The 16,760-nt window shown below is 50.7% G+C and overlaps 1 protein-coding gene across 1 annotated transcript in view; it reads left to right on the top strand.

Annotated features, from left to right (window-relative positions):
• Positions 1–5,294: 5,294 nt before the first annotated feature.
• The window catches only part of FBLN2 (fibulin 2), an 84,862-nt gene continuing 73,396 nt past the window's right edge, over positions 5,295–16,760 (top strand). Inside the window, exon 1 of the mRNA XM_016129581.2 lies at positions 5,295–5,378. The gene's annotated coding sequence lies outside the window, so the exon portion shown is untranslated. The remainder of the gene's footprint in view (positions 5,379–16,760) is intronic.

Below are 16,760 nucleotides of genomic sequence, written 5' to 3' on the forward strand. Positions count from 1 at the left end.
CTTGAGTCACAAATCCTTCCCTGGATGAAATACGGCCAGCAGGCCACTTAGGCCAGGTGCATACCCAGGAGGGGAGGATAAACTCTATCTGAATGAACTACATGGACCCAGAATGGAGAGAAGAGGGGGCTCAGGGTCTGGTAGCTGCAGCAGAGGACGGGGGTGGGCGGAAGTCACAGATATCAACTGCATCAGTCTTCTTGAGGGCTATGAACCATGAGCTCCTGTGATAGATGGGCATACACAGTATGCTATGGCTTCTTAGTAGTACATTTGAGCTACTACTGAAGTGGTTGGTGGTTAGTAGGTAGGCATAATTTGGGCTGCTATAACAAAGAGACCCAAAAAAACTGTAGCTTAATGCATCTATTTTTCTTTCATGTGAAGGCCCAGGCCCGGTACGATGGCTCCACAATGCTCAGGGACTCCTTCTGCCCAAGTGTGACATCTACCTGGTATACAAGATGGCTGATCCAGCTCCATTTCCACAACTAGGTCCTCACTTCAGCCAGTGGGAAGGGGAAAGGGAAGGAGGAGACCACATCACTTCTGTTCCCATTCAATGGCCTTAAACTTTCACTGTCATACCTGGCTGCCAGGGAGGCTGGGAATATTTAGCCAGGTAGCCATGGGCTTATGTAAGCTCTCTATAGTTATAGTGCTGATATGAAGACTCAGGTGAGACTAGTAGTTTCTGCTCCAGGTGGAAGAGTATTCATGGTGGGTAGAAAGGCAGGGAAGTGAGATAGTTCCTGGTATATAATCAACTGCTCATTGAATTGAAGGTTAAGGTGCTGGTGGGTAAGGACAGGAGTGTGTGTGGGTGAAGAGGCTGGAGAGGTGGTGGTGTAGTCTACTCCTGGAGGGAGGGATGAGGGTGAAGAGCCCACATAGACCCTGGGACTCAGGGCAGTTTGAGCAGTGTCAATGTTAAGAAATATTCAAAGCTATTAAGAATTTTTAAGAGTTTATTTGAGCCCCAAGATCTCAAATGCTCTCTAGAATGACATTTTGCAGTTTCTTTTATATATCTGCAGTGAAGGAGGGAATGTAAGGAAGATTACATAAGGTTGGGAGAAAGCAAGGCGGGAATTAGATTATAGGATAGTTAAGGTTATGTGCTCCCTTGAGGGTGGTTACACTTCTGAGGGGTCTGAAAAAGGAGGCATTCCAAAGTTTTGTTAACCTAAGTGCACAAACACAATGGGCAGGGTTGGCTTAAGGCAAAGATAAACCTTTTACTAAAGAAGTTATAGGCCTGGAGTATGACTGCTTAGTTAGGAATTTATGATCAGATTACCCTGCAAGGTTGCTTTTGGGCACTGGACTTGCCAGATTTATTATAGAGCCCCCCCCCCCCCCGCCCCTTTTATTTCACTACAGGGAATTTCAGGAACTGGCATGAGGCATCATGGGCTCCAGCTGGTCACATCTCCTTGGTCTCACAAAGGGACACAGCTGGAAGAAGGGCAAAAGGGGAAACTCCAAGCAGGGTTTTCTAAAATTGGCAGCATCTTATAGTCAATTGGGGCTAAAAAAATATTGATGCCTGGTTACACCCTCTGGAGACTCAGATGTAATTGTTCTGGAGTACAGTATAAGCATTGATATTTTTAAAAGAAGTCCCAGGTGATTCCAAAGGATTTCCATGTTTGAAAGCTCAAGTCTGGGCAGTGCTGCCAGGGTCTTTGTTGGGTAGCTGGATGGCAGGTAGTGCCACATCCTGAGTAAGAAGGGCCAATATCTGAAAATCACTGCCCATCATCTTGAAATATCTTTCCCATGTTTGTGAAATATTCCAGATTCTTGCTGGGCCCAGACAGTCACTTTCTTAGCCTCTTTTGCAGCCAAGGACAGACAGCTGCCCCATACTGCCTAGTCATTGTGTCTGCAACAGATGCTGAATGGGAGGCAAGAACTATGATAAAACAGGCCCAGTGCAGAGCCTATTCTTGGAGGAAGGGGTATTAAATCAGTCCTCAAAGGCAGCAGCAGAAGTTCTGGTGGGGAGTCTGGGCCTACCATTCAAGGGGTGGGCAGTCCCCAGGCTATCTGAACCCAGGTGTGCAGGGAGATTTGGGGCACTGTTGCTGGCTCAAGTCATCTTAGTACGTGTTCAGCTAATGACAACAATAAACATTTAATTGAGGGCTTATCACATGTCAGACTCTGCTCTAAGGATCTTTAAAACAATTCTATGAGACAGGAACTATTTTATAGGTGAGGTCAGTGAGGCCAGAGGACTGACACCATCTGCTAAATGTCACTCAGGAGGGATGTGACTTTAAACCAGGCCATCTGGCTACAGAGCCCATGCTTGCGAACCCCACATTATTGTTGTATGGGGTTATTATTATTGTTACTCTAATTTCTCAGATGGCAGGGGGGTACAGTGACCTCCCCGAGGCTACCCAGCGAGGATATAGACCCAGGAAACCCAATGAGCCTTCTTTTCCCTATCCAGGCTGCTAGGTGGTACAAGTGAGCCCTATACCTGCCAATGCCCTGGCGTCACAATGCCCACGGGGCTGGTGAGATTGTCATTGATGTGAATAACTTTGTTGCCCACTTTGAGCATTCTGACTCAGCCTTATCAGCCTGGAACTTCCGGCAAACGGTGTCTCAGCCAGACCTGGGCCCCAAATTCCTGGTGGGTGATGTGTGCTCTGTCTTCAATAACAGCACTGGCAGGGCTCCCGGAGGTTGGCTGCCTTGGCTGCATCTCCAGCTCAGATAACAGAGCACAGGAGAAGTGTCTCCACTTTATCTCCTGGAAAGCTGGCTTGGCTTTGGGCTCTCAGCAGGCTGCAAGGTGAGACCAAATCTCCACCTATTGCTTATGCTCCAGGTTCCAGGAGCCTGCTACAGGGAAAGGATCTATATCAGAGAATGGGAAGTTGCCCAGGTGAGTGAGGCAGGTATCTTCTATCGCCCCATGCTGCCTGCCTACTGATAGAAGGAAGGAGTCAATCTGTCACTCAATTACTCTTCAGATTTTTACTGACACTCCTCTTGGGCCAAGCTCTGTTCAAAGTATTTGAATTCATTTAATTTTCCCGGCAACACCTAAGATAGGCCCAGATGTCATTTTGTTAATTTTACAGCTGAGGAAATCAAGGCCCAGAAATAAGGTGCCCAAGGTCACACAGCTGGTGTGTAGTAGAATTCTTAACCCCAGGCTATCCTACCTATAGTTCATTTACAAATAAATAAAAAAGTCAGCTCATGAAAAACACTTTGAGGAGTAGAGAAGGTAGAGGAGTGGCAAAGGTGGTGACTTTTTGGCCTTATCTCAATGCAAGGAGGAGGCAGCCTTGGAAATCTAGGGGTAGGGCTTTTCAGACAGAGTGAACAGCAAATGCAAAGGTCCTGAGAGAAAACAAGTCCAGTAGGGAAAACAGCCTAGAGAGCAAAGGGCCTGCCCAGGGTTAGACTGAAAGCTGGGCCAACTGGATCCAGTTCTCTGGCCCCCATAACCCCTCCTGGCTCCTCTGTGGTCAGCCCTGTCTGAGCCCCCGGATACTTCCAGGCCGTAGCTCCTTCCAGCTATGTGACCCTGGGAAGGGGGCTTCCCTTCTCTGTGCCTATCCTCTGGACTGCCTCACCCCTGTCCTGGGGCTATAGTGAGGCCCCTGGAATGGAGATGGGGTGGGGGGCACTCTGGGCCCCTGGCTGCGACCCAGATATGAGGTGGCAAAGACTGGGCTATGTGTCATTTAGCAGAGAGGGGAGTTGGTTCTGGAGGTCCTGAAGTCCCATGGGGCTTAGTTCCTAGAGAATGTAGCCCCAGGACTGAGAAACCAAGAGAGAGATTCAGAGGGCGATAGAGACGAAGAAGGACAGAGTAAGATGGAGAGACAGACTGACCTGAAAAATGAAAGAGAGGAATGGAAAGCAAGAGACAGGATGGGTGAAGAGTGAGAAATTCTGAGAGAGAGAGAGAGACAGAGAGAGAGACAGAGAGAGAGACAGAGAGAGAGGCACTAAGAGCAGACATGAGAGAAAATTGTGAATGTTCTAAATGCCACTGAATTATACACTTTAAGATGGTTAAAATGGTGAATTGCATGCTATGTGACTTTTACTACAATAAAAAAAGACAGGGATAGACACAGACAGAAGATGGTCAACAGAGAGAGACGGAGATAGAAGGACAGAATCCCAGGATCCTGACTCTCTTTGTGCCTGACTGGATTCTGGGCCCCTTTAAATTGATGGTAAGGAAGGGATTGGGATCCCTGTTCCAGAGTCCAGGTCTGCAGGGCCCCGTGGGTTTGGGCTAGTCTTCCTTTTACTTGGGCTGCTCAGGTGCCAGAATGTTTGCCCTGGTCTAGCGGTGCTGGATTCTGCTTGTGTGGATTTTGGGGGTGGAGTTTTGAGACCCTGGTCATGGGAAAGGGCCTGAGGTAGTCTCTTGCCAATTGCCTGCTCTTCACAGAGCCTCTTACAGGCCTAGGCTCCTACTCTTTTGAATCTGGTGAGTGGGTACCAGATCATGGGGTGCGTACCCTGCTGGATTATGGAGATCAGAGTCACAGTAATTAATGTTTTGAACTTACAATTTGCAGGGTGTTCATCACTTGTTGGGTCCTGTGCTGAGGGCACAACATGGGGTTCTCTATGTCTCCCCATCAATGTTAACCTTTTCAAGAGATGAGGTGGCTGGGCTCAGAGAGGTCAAGGCATTGGTTGAGGTCACACAGTGGTCACAGGCAGCTGTGTGACCTCAACCAAAATGACAAACTTGGACGGCCCTGAAGTTAGGGGCTGGAAACTATGTGCCCAGAGACCTGTAGTAGCAGTGCCAAATGCCACCTGGCAGGGTGGAGAGTGGGAGCCCCCAGGGTAGGAAGTAAGGCAGATGGAATGCTGGGAACAAGATGAGTCTGCTCTCTGACCCTTTCATACCGGCCTGCCTCTTGTCAGTATTGTACCCAGGGCCCTCAGACCCTCCCAAGTTTCTGGGCCCAATTCTAGGTGGGGACACTGATGCTCAGGGTGGATGAGGTGGCAGGCCGAAGACCCCAACTCAGAGTTTATCCTGAATGGCGGGGGGGAGGAGACAGGGGCGATGAAGAGGCTGGGGGTGTCGGGAAGGGGTCGAGGTGCTCAGCGAACGCGTGGCGCCGCCAACCCCGGGCCGGCTCTGCTCCGAGTGAGTGGCGCCAGGCTGCTCACCCCCACCCCTCACCCAGGCCCTGACGAGACCCCGCCCCGGAGGCGGAGACAGGGGAAGGGGCCCGGAGCTGCCTCGGGCCCGCCCCTCCGCGCCTCGGTTCCGCCCTGCGCCGCGCACAGCCCTGGGCGCACGGGTTCTGGACGCGCCGACGGACCGGCGGACGGACGCAGCACAGGACAGACGTGCGAAGCGCCCCGCGGTGAGTCCTCGCGGCCCCAAGCCCAGGCCCCCCCTCTACCTCACTGCGCCCAGCCGGGCAGGCCCCCGCCTCCGTTCCCGGCTCTGAGCGTTCAGACGCCCCGACGGCTCGGCGGCCCCACGGACGCGCGCCCCGCGTCCCTGTCTCAGCCGCGAGGATGGCGCCCGAGCGCAGCGCTCCGGGCCCATTGGAGAAATGCAGGCGCCGTGTGGAGGGCTAGAGCTCCGCGGGCAGGGACCCCCGCCCTCCAGGTTCCGTCCCCTCTCTTCCTCCGCTGCGTCCCTCGGGTCACCGCCTACCCCTCCCCCGTTGTTCCTCCGCTTCCCTATTGCACCTCAGTCGCGTAGCCGGGTCACCGCCAACCCCACCACCTCCTCCCCTAGAGGGGAAAACTGGCATCCTAGGTCAGGCACCACCCTCGCCTTCACAGATCCTCAGCCTCCCACCCAGTCACACTCACTGCCATACACGCATTCACACCAGCAGAAGTTCCTGCACAATCAGCATGGGCACACCCGCTGCCATCTCTGTCACCCCATTCTCCTCGTCTCTTGGTCCAATGCTTAGAACACGCTTTCCCAAGTCTCTCACACATTTGGGCTTCTCACACTTGTATCTTTTGTTCACACGTGCTTCATACACACGTGTCTTGCACACAGACGTCTCCTAGACATACGTGCCTCTATCAAAAGGTTATGTTTCTGTTAAACGAGTGTGCAGCTTTAACATACATTCATGTCTGACACACATGTCTATCAAGCATGCCCCTCACATGTCACATACCTGGTGTCACAAACAGTCCCATACACCTATGGATCTTGCATGCAGTCACGTACACTAACAACTTGATAGGCTGAGGCATTTCTTCACACGATCCTGCCTCCATGGGCACCGTGCTGGGGCTATCCCAGGTGAGGCAGGTTTCATGGTAGAGGAAGGCTCTTGGATGAGGCTTCCTTAAGTTTGGGTCTGGGTGACTGTAGGGAGCACAGGGAAGGGGCTTAGGCTGCAAGGGTGTGCCTGACTCTGCCAGCCTCCCTACTCCTCATCACCCCCTCACCCTCTCTCCCTCCCCACTCTCCTAAGGAGGGGTGCCTTCCCTCCCTTCTTTACTGTCACTTTACTTGTGACAGCCACTTGGACTAGTCCAAAGCTGGTCTGAGCCAGCAGGTGTGACCATGACAGTCTAGAAAAGAAAAAGATTTGGGTGCTGGTCATCATCTAGACCCCTTGAATAAGCGAGCCTCAGTGGATGGGCCTGGCACTGGCTGGTGCTTGTGGCTGAATAATTGGGTCTCTGGGCCTCATATGCAAATTGAGGGTGAAGATCTCCACCAGAAGGAAGTGAGGGTCTGGGAACTGTTGTCCTCACTGCTCCCTTCCCTCCTGTGTCCAGAGCTGTGTGATCAGGGAGTGGGCAGGGGATAAATGAAGTCAAAATCTTGTTCCTTTGGTGCAAACCTGCCAGCTCTGGTTGTGGCTGGCTTTGCATGTTTTGTTTGGCTCTTACCATGTTATTATTATTTTTGAAAATGTAATTAGTTGCCAGCATTTACAAATTGGCAGCTTTTACATAAAAGTCCGGATTTCCGTCTACTCTTGAAAAATCACAAGGTCTGGCAGATGACCATTAGCTGGTGCTGCCTGTCTGCTGCCACTGGGAGTGGGGCAGGAACACCATTTGACCACATTCCCCACCTGGCCTGCTTGCACATTCTTGGCTCCTGCCTGGCCTGCATAGCCTCTACGTTGGCTATGTCTACTGTATAGACAGGACTGTTTTTGCTGTATTGCCCACCCAAAGCTGGCATAGGCTAGTCCCTTCAAGCCTGGCTGGGAAGCCTTGAATGAGCCTCCTATTGTTTAAGTCCTTAGTCATTAGAGCACTGAGGGGCATGCCAGGGGCCTGAACCACAGGGCATTTTGTGATGGTTGGCAGGTACTTTCTGCTGGATTGTAGGAATCAGTGGCCTGGGGCCCCATAAAGTGGCCTGGAGGCCCCATGGGAGGAAAGCAGTGATCTAGAGTAAGGCCCCATCCATTGCTTTTCTTCCCAGATCTTCTCAACAGTCCTGCAAGGTTGCATTCTTACCCCCACTTGAAAGATGGGAAAACTGAGGCTCAGAAAGGGTCTCCTAACAAGCAAAGGGTAGAGCTTGGATTTCAGCCGAGGTTTTCCTGACCCTAAAGCCAAACTCTTTGCCCCTTCTCAATGCATCCATGAGTTGAAGGACTTGGTCTCATTGACCCTCAGCAAATTTCATGAGTCAGGTCCACACGTGACACACAGTAGGTACTTAATATGTACTTGTGGAACAACTGAGAGAAGTGAAGCTGCATTCTCTGAAGAGGTTAAGGTGGAACTAAATTCAGGGCCTAAGATGAAGATCTCACATGGCCTAAATGACCACTAAGGTTTCTTTGAATTGGCCTAAAAGCCCAGTGCAGTTTCCTGCTCTGGTCTTGATGGTCAAGTTCAGTGTGATCCTGTGTCCTTTAGGGTGGAGATGTCTCTTGAGTCTGCATGACCTCCGGGGCATTGTGGTGTGTCCTGCTGGACATCAGATTCAATGTTTGCCCTATATTTCAGGGCTGTAGGTATGAGCATTTTTCGCTTAAACCCCTGGTAGACCCTGGTGGATGAGATGCCTTACAAGGAGGGACTCAGGCAGAGGAGGGGTGGCTCCCACCTCATGGCTGGCTTGCACTCTGATGGGTGGCATGGAGTAAGGCAGCTGCTGAGTTATTTTAAGTCCTAGTTCCCATGACTCTCTGCTCTCTCTTGTTTGCCATGTGCATGTGGCTGAATTAATGTAAGCTAAGGGCCACCATGATACATGGCCTCCTGGAAGTTCGTTAATTGACTGAGGACCAGTCCTCAGTGGCACATGGAACTTGGAAATGGTGGAAAGTGCCCAGCCTTTTTCTTGTACCTCCCTCCTGAAGATTTAATTTCCTGCTGGGGAGGCAGGTGCTGGACCTGACTGCATAAGGTGGTGCAGAGGGCCTGTCCCTCCCTTTTCTGGGTCTTAGTCTTCCCTCTTGTAAAGTAGGTGATGTCTGATGGTTTATCGATGCTCATGGTTCATTAGTGGAGAGATGGGGATAGAATCCTGGAGTTTGCGGGCCAGAAGACAGTTGGATATAGTCTTCCTTTCTGGCTTTCTGAACTCTCGGGCACCCCCAGCTGAAGGTCTTGCCCCGGGATGTAGTTTCAGCTGGTGACAGGATTCTTAGTGCTGTGGTCTGCCAGCGCACGACCTGAGGGCCATCATGACTAATTGTAACAGGCAGGAGCTGCTGCAGTAGCCTGGGTGTCCTGGACTGAGAGTGGGAGTCATATGAAATTAGACATGGTCTGGGTAGAGAGCTCATGGTGGGCAGTGCAGACACTGTCTTTGCTTTCATGCAGTTTATATTCTAGTTGGAGGGGCAGAGGTGGGGTAAATCGGTCAACAAAGGAATGAATGAAGTTGATTTCCTTCCCACAGGCATAGATGCTGTAAATGAACTTAAGCCAGCAGGGCAACCAAAGACGGGTGGGGAAGGAAGGTCCCTTTGAGAAGGGCATTTCTGAGCTGAGACCAGAGTGCACAGCTAGTGAAAAGGGCCTGAGGCAGGACCCTGCTTGGTATGTGTGAGGGACAAAGTAGGAGGAGGCTAGAGTAGGTGAGGGATGGCGGAGAGGGTCCTGGTGTAGGGAGATAGAAAGCTGCTATAAAGTTTTGAGCCAGGGAATGATGAGAATTGATTTCTGTTTTAAGACACCTTCCCTAGCTGCAAGATCAAGAGGCTTTGTGCCTTCATGGAGGGAATGTTGGCAGAAGTGCTGAGCTGCCTCATAACTGTTCATTAGAGCCAGCCCTGTGTCAGATCGCGTGTGGGGGCAGTTCTCATTCTTAAAAAGCTATGGGCAGGTGGGGGACACAGACCTGCCAACGGACATTTGAGATCCAGGGTGACACACCCTGGGTAAAGAGATGCCGGTGTAGCCTTACAATGAAACATTATGTAGCTATGAAAAATGGGAATGCTTTTTATGTAAAGATCTCTGGGATCTACTAAGAGAGGAAAATAAGGTGCTGAATGGTATGTAAAGCATGCTACCTCTTATGTAAAATGAGAAATAGAAATTCACATTTGCTTGGATGCGCATAAACAAACTGAGAGAAGATACCAGGATTGTATCCTACGGTGGTTACCTATGGTTACCTGTGGTTGCCTAGGGAGGCGGTGGACAAGGGTGTAAGAGTGAGGTGACACTTCTCAGTGTACCTTTTTTATTTTCTGGTTGTTGAACCATGTGACTGTATTGCCTGTTAAAAACATTACACTAAATTCAAAAGCAGCTGGGCAGTTGGTGAGTGACTGTTCCTTTTTGAGTTTTAAGTAGAAGTGTTTAAGGATGGTGTTTTAATTCCCTGCTTTACTGACCTTGTAGTGGAACAGACTGACTTATTTCTGGCTTGGTATACAAAAGTTTCCACTGTGATTAAAATTAGTTGGTTTCAAAGTCACTTTTTTTTTTTTTTAACAAAGTTTGGCAAAATGGACAAAAGAAAACACCATTTCTCTCTCCCCCTTTTCTTGTGCGTGTGTTTTCCCTGGTGATTTGGTTGCTGGCTCTTCCTGGGGTGGGTGCCACAGCACTTACCATTCTGTTTTGGGCCCGTTTCCACAGTTTGCTGACTGGGAGACTAGCGACAGGTCCAGACTCCATGGAGGCTGAAGCAGGGATCAGTGGGTGCAGGGAAGTTCCCATTTTGGCATCCTACAAAGTTCATATCCCAGCTCTGGCACTCATAGATTGTCCTCCCTTTAGGCCAGTGACTCACCCCTCTAAGACTCAGCCTCCCTCATCTGTAAAGTGGGTACCATAACCTGTATCTCTCAAGATTGTTGGAATGAGGAAAGAGACCACTCATTCAGCAGAGATTTTTTGAGCACCTACTGGGTGCTGGTCACTGTTTTGAATGCTGGGAACAAAGCAGTGATACAGGCAACTCCTCTGCCCCCACAGAGCTTGCTCCCTGGTGGGCAGTGCATATGGGAGGCAAATGGTTGCTTGCGGTGGTGGGCTGTGCTGGCTGTGCCTGCAAGGCTGAGCAGACAGCCAAGCCGAACAATCTGAGGCTGGGGGCGGGGGGCTATTTTAGGGAGAGTGTCAGAGAGACCCTGGGTGCAGTGGAGACATTAGGGCAGAGCACACAGCAGGTGTAAATGACGGGGAGCAGCTGGAGGACAGGACACCTATGAGCAAGGAGAGTGGTCAGGGGGCAGGCTGAGTCTGGGGTTTTGATTTTATTCTGGATGTCAGGAGGGTTCAGTTTTGGGTGTGATGAAGGTTCAATGTTGGGAGTGGTGAGGTCTGACTGAAGTTTTAAAGCTTTCCCACAGCACAGCTGGCTTAGGGGATCAGGCTTGGACCTATAGCCAGGTCTTACTGGACAGTGTGGAGTTGTGGCCTTCCTCCAGAAGGGTTGCATCCCTGACCAGGAGTTGTTGGGAGCAACCAGGGAGAGGTTTGTGTAGTTGGAGTTCCTGCTTAGTGGCTCTCTGGACATCCATGCCAGGCATGTGGGACCAAAGCTTTGGGTTCTCTCTCTCACACGCAGCACTAGCCATGGACTCTAGTGTGAGCCAGCCCATGATCCCTCCCATGGCCATCTTGAGGGGCCCAGAGACTCACACAGGCAGTTCTGAAATTCTTTGGTCAGGGCTGCCCTGGAGTAGAGCACAGAGGCTCTGAGAGCCAGGAAGGCATCTAGCCAAAGCTGGGGTGGTCAGCAGGGAGGGCTCCCTGGAGGAGTGCTGCTGTCACTGGGATGTGAAGGTAGAGAGGCGAGGCAGACACAGGGACAGGAGAAAACCCAGCTTTTCTTGGAGAGGTGGGTTGGAGGGGAAGTGGGAAGAGGAAGAGCTGGAGCCAGGTCTGTCCACCTCCAGGTTCTGTCCCTGCGGGCCGCCTCTTGATTACAGGGTACCACTGGCACGCACACACCATTAATTCACCTACTGCAGGCTGGTCTCTTTCCAAGGCTCCTCTCAGGCCAAGCCATGTGTCATTTTGCACCATTGTCCTCACAGTTATTGGAATTTGGAAACATTGCAAAAATGCCTCCATCTTCTCATATATGGAGATTGTTGCAGTGAAAGTACTGGTTTGGGGAAAGGTTATTTCCTTCCTCCAGGGTGGGGAGACTGGCTTTTTGTAGAGGGTTGTATTGTAGGCCAGAGTGACCCCGCCCAAGTTACAGTACTGCTGAGGAAGTGGTGTTGCCTGCCTGCCTGGGGCTGGGGGATGCTGGGAGTCGGCCTGGCCAGCAGCGTAGGGGGCAGTGAACACCCATGTGTCTGGGGAGTGGATGGCTGCTTGTAGACACAGGAGGGGTTTGCCTGGAGGTAGACCCTGTTGGCGTCAGGTCAGCTCATCTCCTGGGCCCTCAGTTTCCTCATCTGTGACTTAGGGATAGCCCAACTCTCTCTGCTATTATTTAGTCCCCAGGAATGGCCAGAAATATGGGGAGAGAGCTCTGAAGTGTGGAGTGACAGTGGAGTTAAGGCCCAACCAGGTGTGCAGGAAGCACAGGGGTACTGGTGCCTGCCTGGCCAGAGTCACGTGACTCTGGATAATAAGCCTTAACTTCTCCATCTGTAAGAGGAGCCTGGTGGTAGTGTGAAGACTGAGGATGTATGGAAAGCCCCAAGTGTGGCTTTGGCAAGTATATGGTACTTAATTAATACATGGTCACACTCTCCTTTCAGTTTTCTCTATTCTGATCACTGAGAGGCCATTGTTTGCATTGGGGCCAGCCCTGGGTTATGTTGTCAGGACACACCAGTTCTTGATAAAGCTTCCAGAGTTCTTCCTTCTTCAGACTGGGTCCCTGATCCTGGCCCTAAATTCCCATTTGCAAATTTGGTCACCAAGTGAGCTTTTGGTGATCCAGAAAATACTCTTTTTAGAGTCTACTCACAATGAAAACACAGCATTAAAAAATATTCCGATAGAGACCTCTTGGGACTCCTGAGAATACTCCCCTAGCCGTCGCCTCCCTCCCACCCCACCATGAGTCTGTGGCCTGTAGTCAGAGTGATAGAGAGCCAGGGAAGGGTCTTGAGCAGGAGAGTGTAGCCCACTGGGGAATATATTAGATGGGCAGAGTGGGGGGACTATGTGGAGGCAGGATAGGGACCCCTGTGGATCAGGGCCAACTCAGAAAATGGTTGGTCTTGACACATTCTGTCCTCTTGAAAACACAACCACACTGTACCCTGTCCCCTTCTTGATCCCTCCTCCTCCCCTCCAGAGCACTGCTCATCACTTCTTCACAGGCTGAGCATCTCAATGTTTCTTATCTGTTCCCCTGCATGTCTTCAGAGCAGATTAAATCTGTCACCTTGTCTGACTAGGGGCATCCCCAGGGTGCTGCTGTTATCTGATTACAGGGTTGATAGAGGCAGGCTCCATGGGGGCCCTGAGCCCTTTCTTGGGAAGAATCCAGTGGGTGTTGACTTCCTCTTCTGATAAAGGGAGTATTAGCATAATTGCATCTATTGTCCTACCTTTCATGCCTTTAGATTATTATACTGAATATATTTTAAAAAATCTCTTCCCTGTTTTGCTTATACTTATTTTAAAAGGAGACTTTTTATAATAACTGTAGATAGAAATAGAAATCAGGATCACTCACCCTGAATCAGCAATAACCATTAATAGCAGGACTAAATCCTTGCCACCTTTTGTTCCCTGCCTCAGCCTTGAGCCAGTTAGTCATGCCCTCTCTTTGTTAAAAAGGAAGATTGGCAAGTTTTAAGGAGATGTTTGCAGCATTGAGAGTTTTTCTATGATCATGATTGGTTAAAAGAGAATATGAAGAGGGTGAAGGGGATCATTACCCTGGGGCTTTGTCCTGAGATCTGACCTCACAGAGCATGGTTATCTCTAGCCCCACTTGGAAAGGTCCCTATGGCTGGTCATCACATACCTCACATCTTCCTGGGACCCTACCTACTTTTTGGGTCCTCCTTAGCATGTTTCTTGCTAGGCGGGGCCATGAGAGGAGGGAGGAACCCTTCTAGCTAGGATGTTTTCTCCAAAACTAAGTCCTTGGCTTTTCTGGTGGTGGCTGGTGCTCATTCTCATGCAGGGGCTGGGGCTGTCCCCTACGTCCCCCAGCTCTGCACCCTTTGTTACGTGTTTGCAGAGCTTTGGAGGTGAATGCAGCTTAGCCTGGGGCGTCCTGCAGCCTGGGGTCCATGTCAGGGGAAAGCAGGCCAGCTGGGACTTAGACTAGGGCCACAGCTCAGAGAGAGAGGGCAGTGTGGACTGACATGGTGAGGCTGGGCCAGGGTTCTTGGAGGAGGTGGGGACCTAAGCCTGACCAAATGGGAAAGTTCCTTGTAAACTGTGAATTGCTGAGCTCAGGTGAGTGGAGGTCATTAATATTACTTTTCATGGGTAATACCAGTGACACCCACAGTATTGGCTGGTTGGCCCTTAATTAGCTACAGGACCTGGTGTGAGGGAAGTTTGCTACAGTCCTCTTGCTACACCTTCCCCTACATGTGTTTTCTTGAACTGAGTACCCAATCTCCTACTTTCAGGAGAGCAGGAAATTGCTGGGGATGGAAACATGGTGACATTAGCTGCCTGTCCCTGAAATGCCCCACCATAACCCCAAGGCCACAAGTGCCTGACCCAGTTATACTCCCTTGGAATGGCTGCAGCTTCTTTTGTGTGGGGTGGGAGGAGTGGTCCCTCAGCATGTGCACTGGGTGGCCTATATGTGGCCCAGGCTCTATTCCTTACAGTGCCGCAGCTAGGGACTCCAGTGCCACCAGGACTGCCTCATACCCATCTGCCTTTGTCTTTGATTTTCTCTGTGAGGCTGGTCGATTCTCTCAAAATGATTTAAATGTGCCCACCCTCAGCTTGGAGGCCTCTTGTCTCATAGTTTTTTCTACTAGAGATGGTCCATGGGTTTTGTTGTGTTTTGTTTTTGTTCTAGGTCAAAGTCCTGGGGAAGAGCTCTGATTGGCCCAGCCTTACCCTGGGCTAATTGGCTGTGGCCAGGGGTGGGGTACCAAGTCATGATATTGACAGGGCTTTAGGGGCATATCTCTAGTCATTCTCTGAGAATGGTCTTTGAGCGAAGCAGGCTGCTGGCCCAAGAGGTGTATACCACAGGGACAAAGTTTCGTAACTCCAGAAACTCAAACATTCTTAGAGTCTAGCAACAGATAGATATAGTACGGTTTCTGTTTTTGCTTTTTTGTTACAGTTTTCAAGATTATTGGTTGCAAGTGATAGAAAGTACAATACAACTTAAGCAAATAAGTCATGGAATTGAAATTCTAGCTTCAGGCTTGGCTGTATCCAGGGACTCCGATGACACACCATTAGGGCTATGTCTCCATTCTCCGTGTTGTGTTTTTCTTAGGCAAGCTCTACCATGTGGCAGTCAGGTGGCCCAGCAGCTCCAGGCTCCCTCCTTTGGGCTCAGGAGCTTTAGCATGGGCTGGTGTGACTGGGTTGTTGACTGTCCCTTGATCAGTCATTGTGGATGGGAGATGGCCGTCCAATGGTCCACATAGCCTGTGGATGGGAGAGGGTGGCTTGCTAGAGGAAAGCTGGAGCTCTCTTCCCAGGAGAAGGGGGCAGAGATCCCCACAGCCTCTCTGGCATGCTCTATATAAATGGCCTGTACATTTCTTTCTCTGTCCCATCTCACATAGTGGACCCATACCAAAGAGAATGTAAGGATGTTATTTGCTTAACAGTAGCTCTTCACCAGCTGGTATAGTTCATGTGAAAATAGAGTTGGAGAGAGAAGGTGAGGGTTGTAGGGTCCAGACCTCTAGCCCAACCATGATTACCTTGAGTAGTAAGAATGTGGGCAGAGTCAATTATTCTCTGAGCATTTGCTTTAAACCTTTATTCTCTGAACTCTGAAGATTCAGGAACTCTGTGTAAAGAGTGCAGAGAGGTCAAAAGAAGCAGCCCTGAAATTTGAGGAAACAATTCCTGAAAGAGAAGATATTGAGCTAGGTCTTTAGGGATGAGCAGGAGTTTGCTAAGGGGCAGAAGGGTGTGCCTGGCAGAGGGAACAAAGGAATGGGCAGACTTGAGCTGTGAAAGATTTTGGGTAGCTGGAGCCAGTAATTTTTTTTTTTTTTTATTGAATATGTATTGAAGGCCTTTTGTTTGCCAGGTATGACGATAGGGTCTTTACATCATCTCTAGTTCTCTCTGTGTTGCCGAGAGGCTGCTGTGCTGGGGCCCATGTGCAGACGAAAGCTTGGCTGCTCTGGGGGTCACATATCTGAGTCACCCAGCCGCCTAGGAGAAAAGCTGGGTTCCAGTTTGAACCTTCCTCTGTGAGCATCCGGATCTTGACCATGCCTGCTGTCTGCCTAGGCGCTGGCAGTGGCGGCTGAGGGCCTCTGGGGGGCCTGAGGTTACACCACAGCCCGGGCCAGAGCCTATTCGCTGCACAATGGCTGCCCCACTGGCAGCCCTGAGAAATTCCTTAATTCCACAGCGGTGCAAATAAGTCGGGGCACCGGCATGGCAAAGGCCTGGGGCAGTTGCAGAGTTTCTCTGGTGGCGCCTCCTTCCAGATGCCTCAGTAGCCGAGGGAGCCAAGGTCTGCTGTCTGTCTCCTTTTTGTCCCTTTCTGTCTGTCTGTCTTTAGGTCTCTGCTTCCCTCTGTCTCTTCTCACCTGTTCCTATTCTGCCCTACCCCACTTCATCTAGAAAAGGGCCTCCACCTGTGAAGGCCCTTTTGGGATGCGTGTTGATGGCACTCGCCTTTCTAAGTCATTGCGTCTTCTGTGTCAGACCTGTGCTGGTGCCACACAAGTTAATTAAGCCACCCGTCTCCAGTTACCAACCACAGGTATTATTGTGTGTCCACATGGACCAGCCCCTGGGTCAGGGCTGAGCAGGAAAGCAGGGCTCATGCCTCAGAGTCACAGTCCAGTCAGGGTGGCCAGCAGGTAGACACATCAGTATAAGGTGTCAACTCCTAGTGTGGGGAAGGAACCTGCCAGCCCTAACCCCTAATGAGCATCCTGTGGCTAGAGGGGAGAAAGCAGGAACTCTGAAATGCAGCCAGTAGCAGCATGTGCCTGTCCAGGGCGGCAGGGCTGTCTGTACTGAGGTTCCACAGAAGTGGTGGTGTAGGAGCAGATGGGCTTCAGGGGAGCTGTGACTGAGGTGGGGGAAGGGATGTGTCCAGAGAGCAGAAAGCAAGTCATGGGAGGACTAAGAGGCAGTGTGGTCCAGGCAGAGGGGAGCGGGCAAAGGAGAGGAGAATGGTCAGGTCAGGGGCATTGGGGATCAGTGACACCTCCTGGGGCTGGAGAAGGGGCGAGGAC

This window comes from Rousettus aegyptiacus, unplaced genomic scaffold (assembly GCF_014176215.1).
Source record: "Rousettus aegyptiacus isolate mRouAeg1 unplaced genomic scaffold, mRouAeg1.p scaffold_m13_p_4, whole genome shotgun sequence".
NCBI classification, from domain to species: domain Eukaryota; kingdom Metazoa; phylum Chordata; class Mammalia; order Chiroptera; family Pteropodidae; genus Rousettus; species Rousettus aegyptiacus.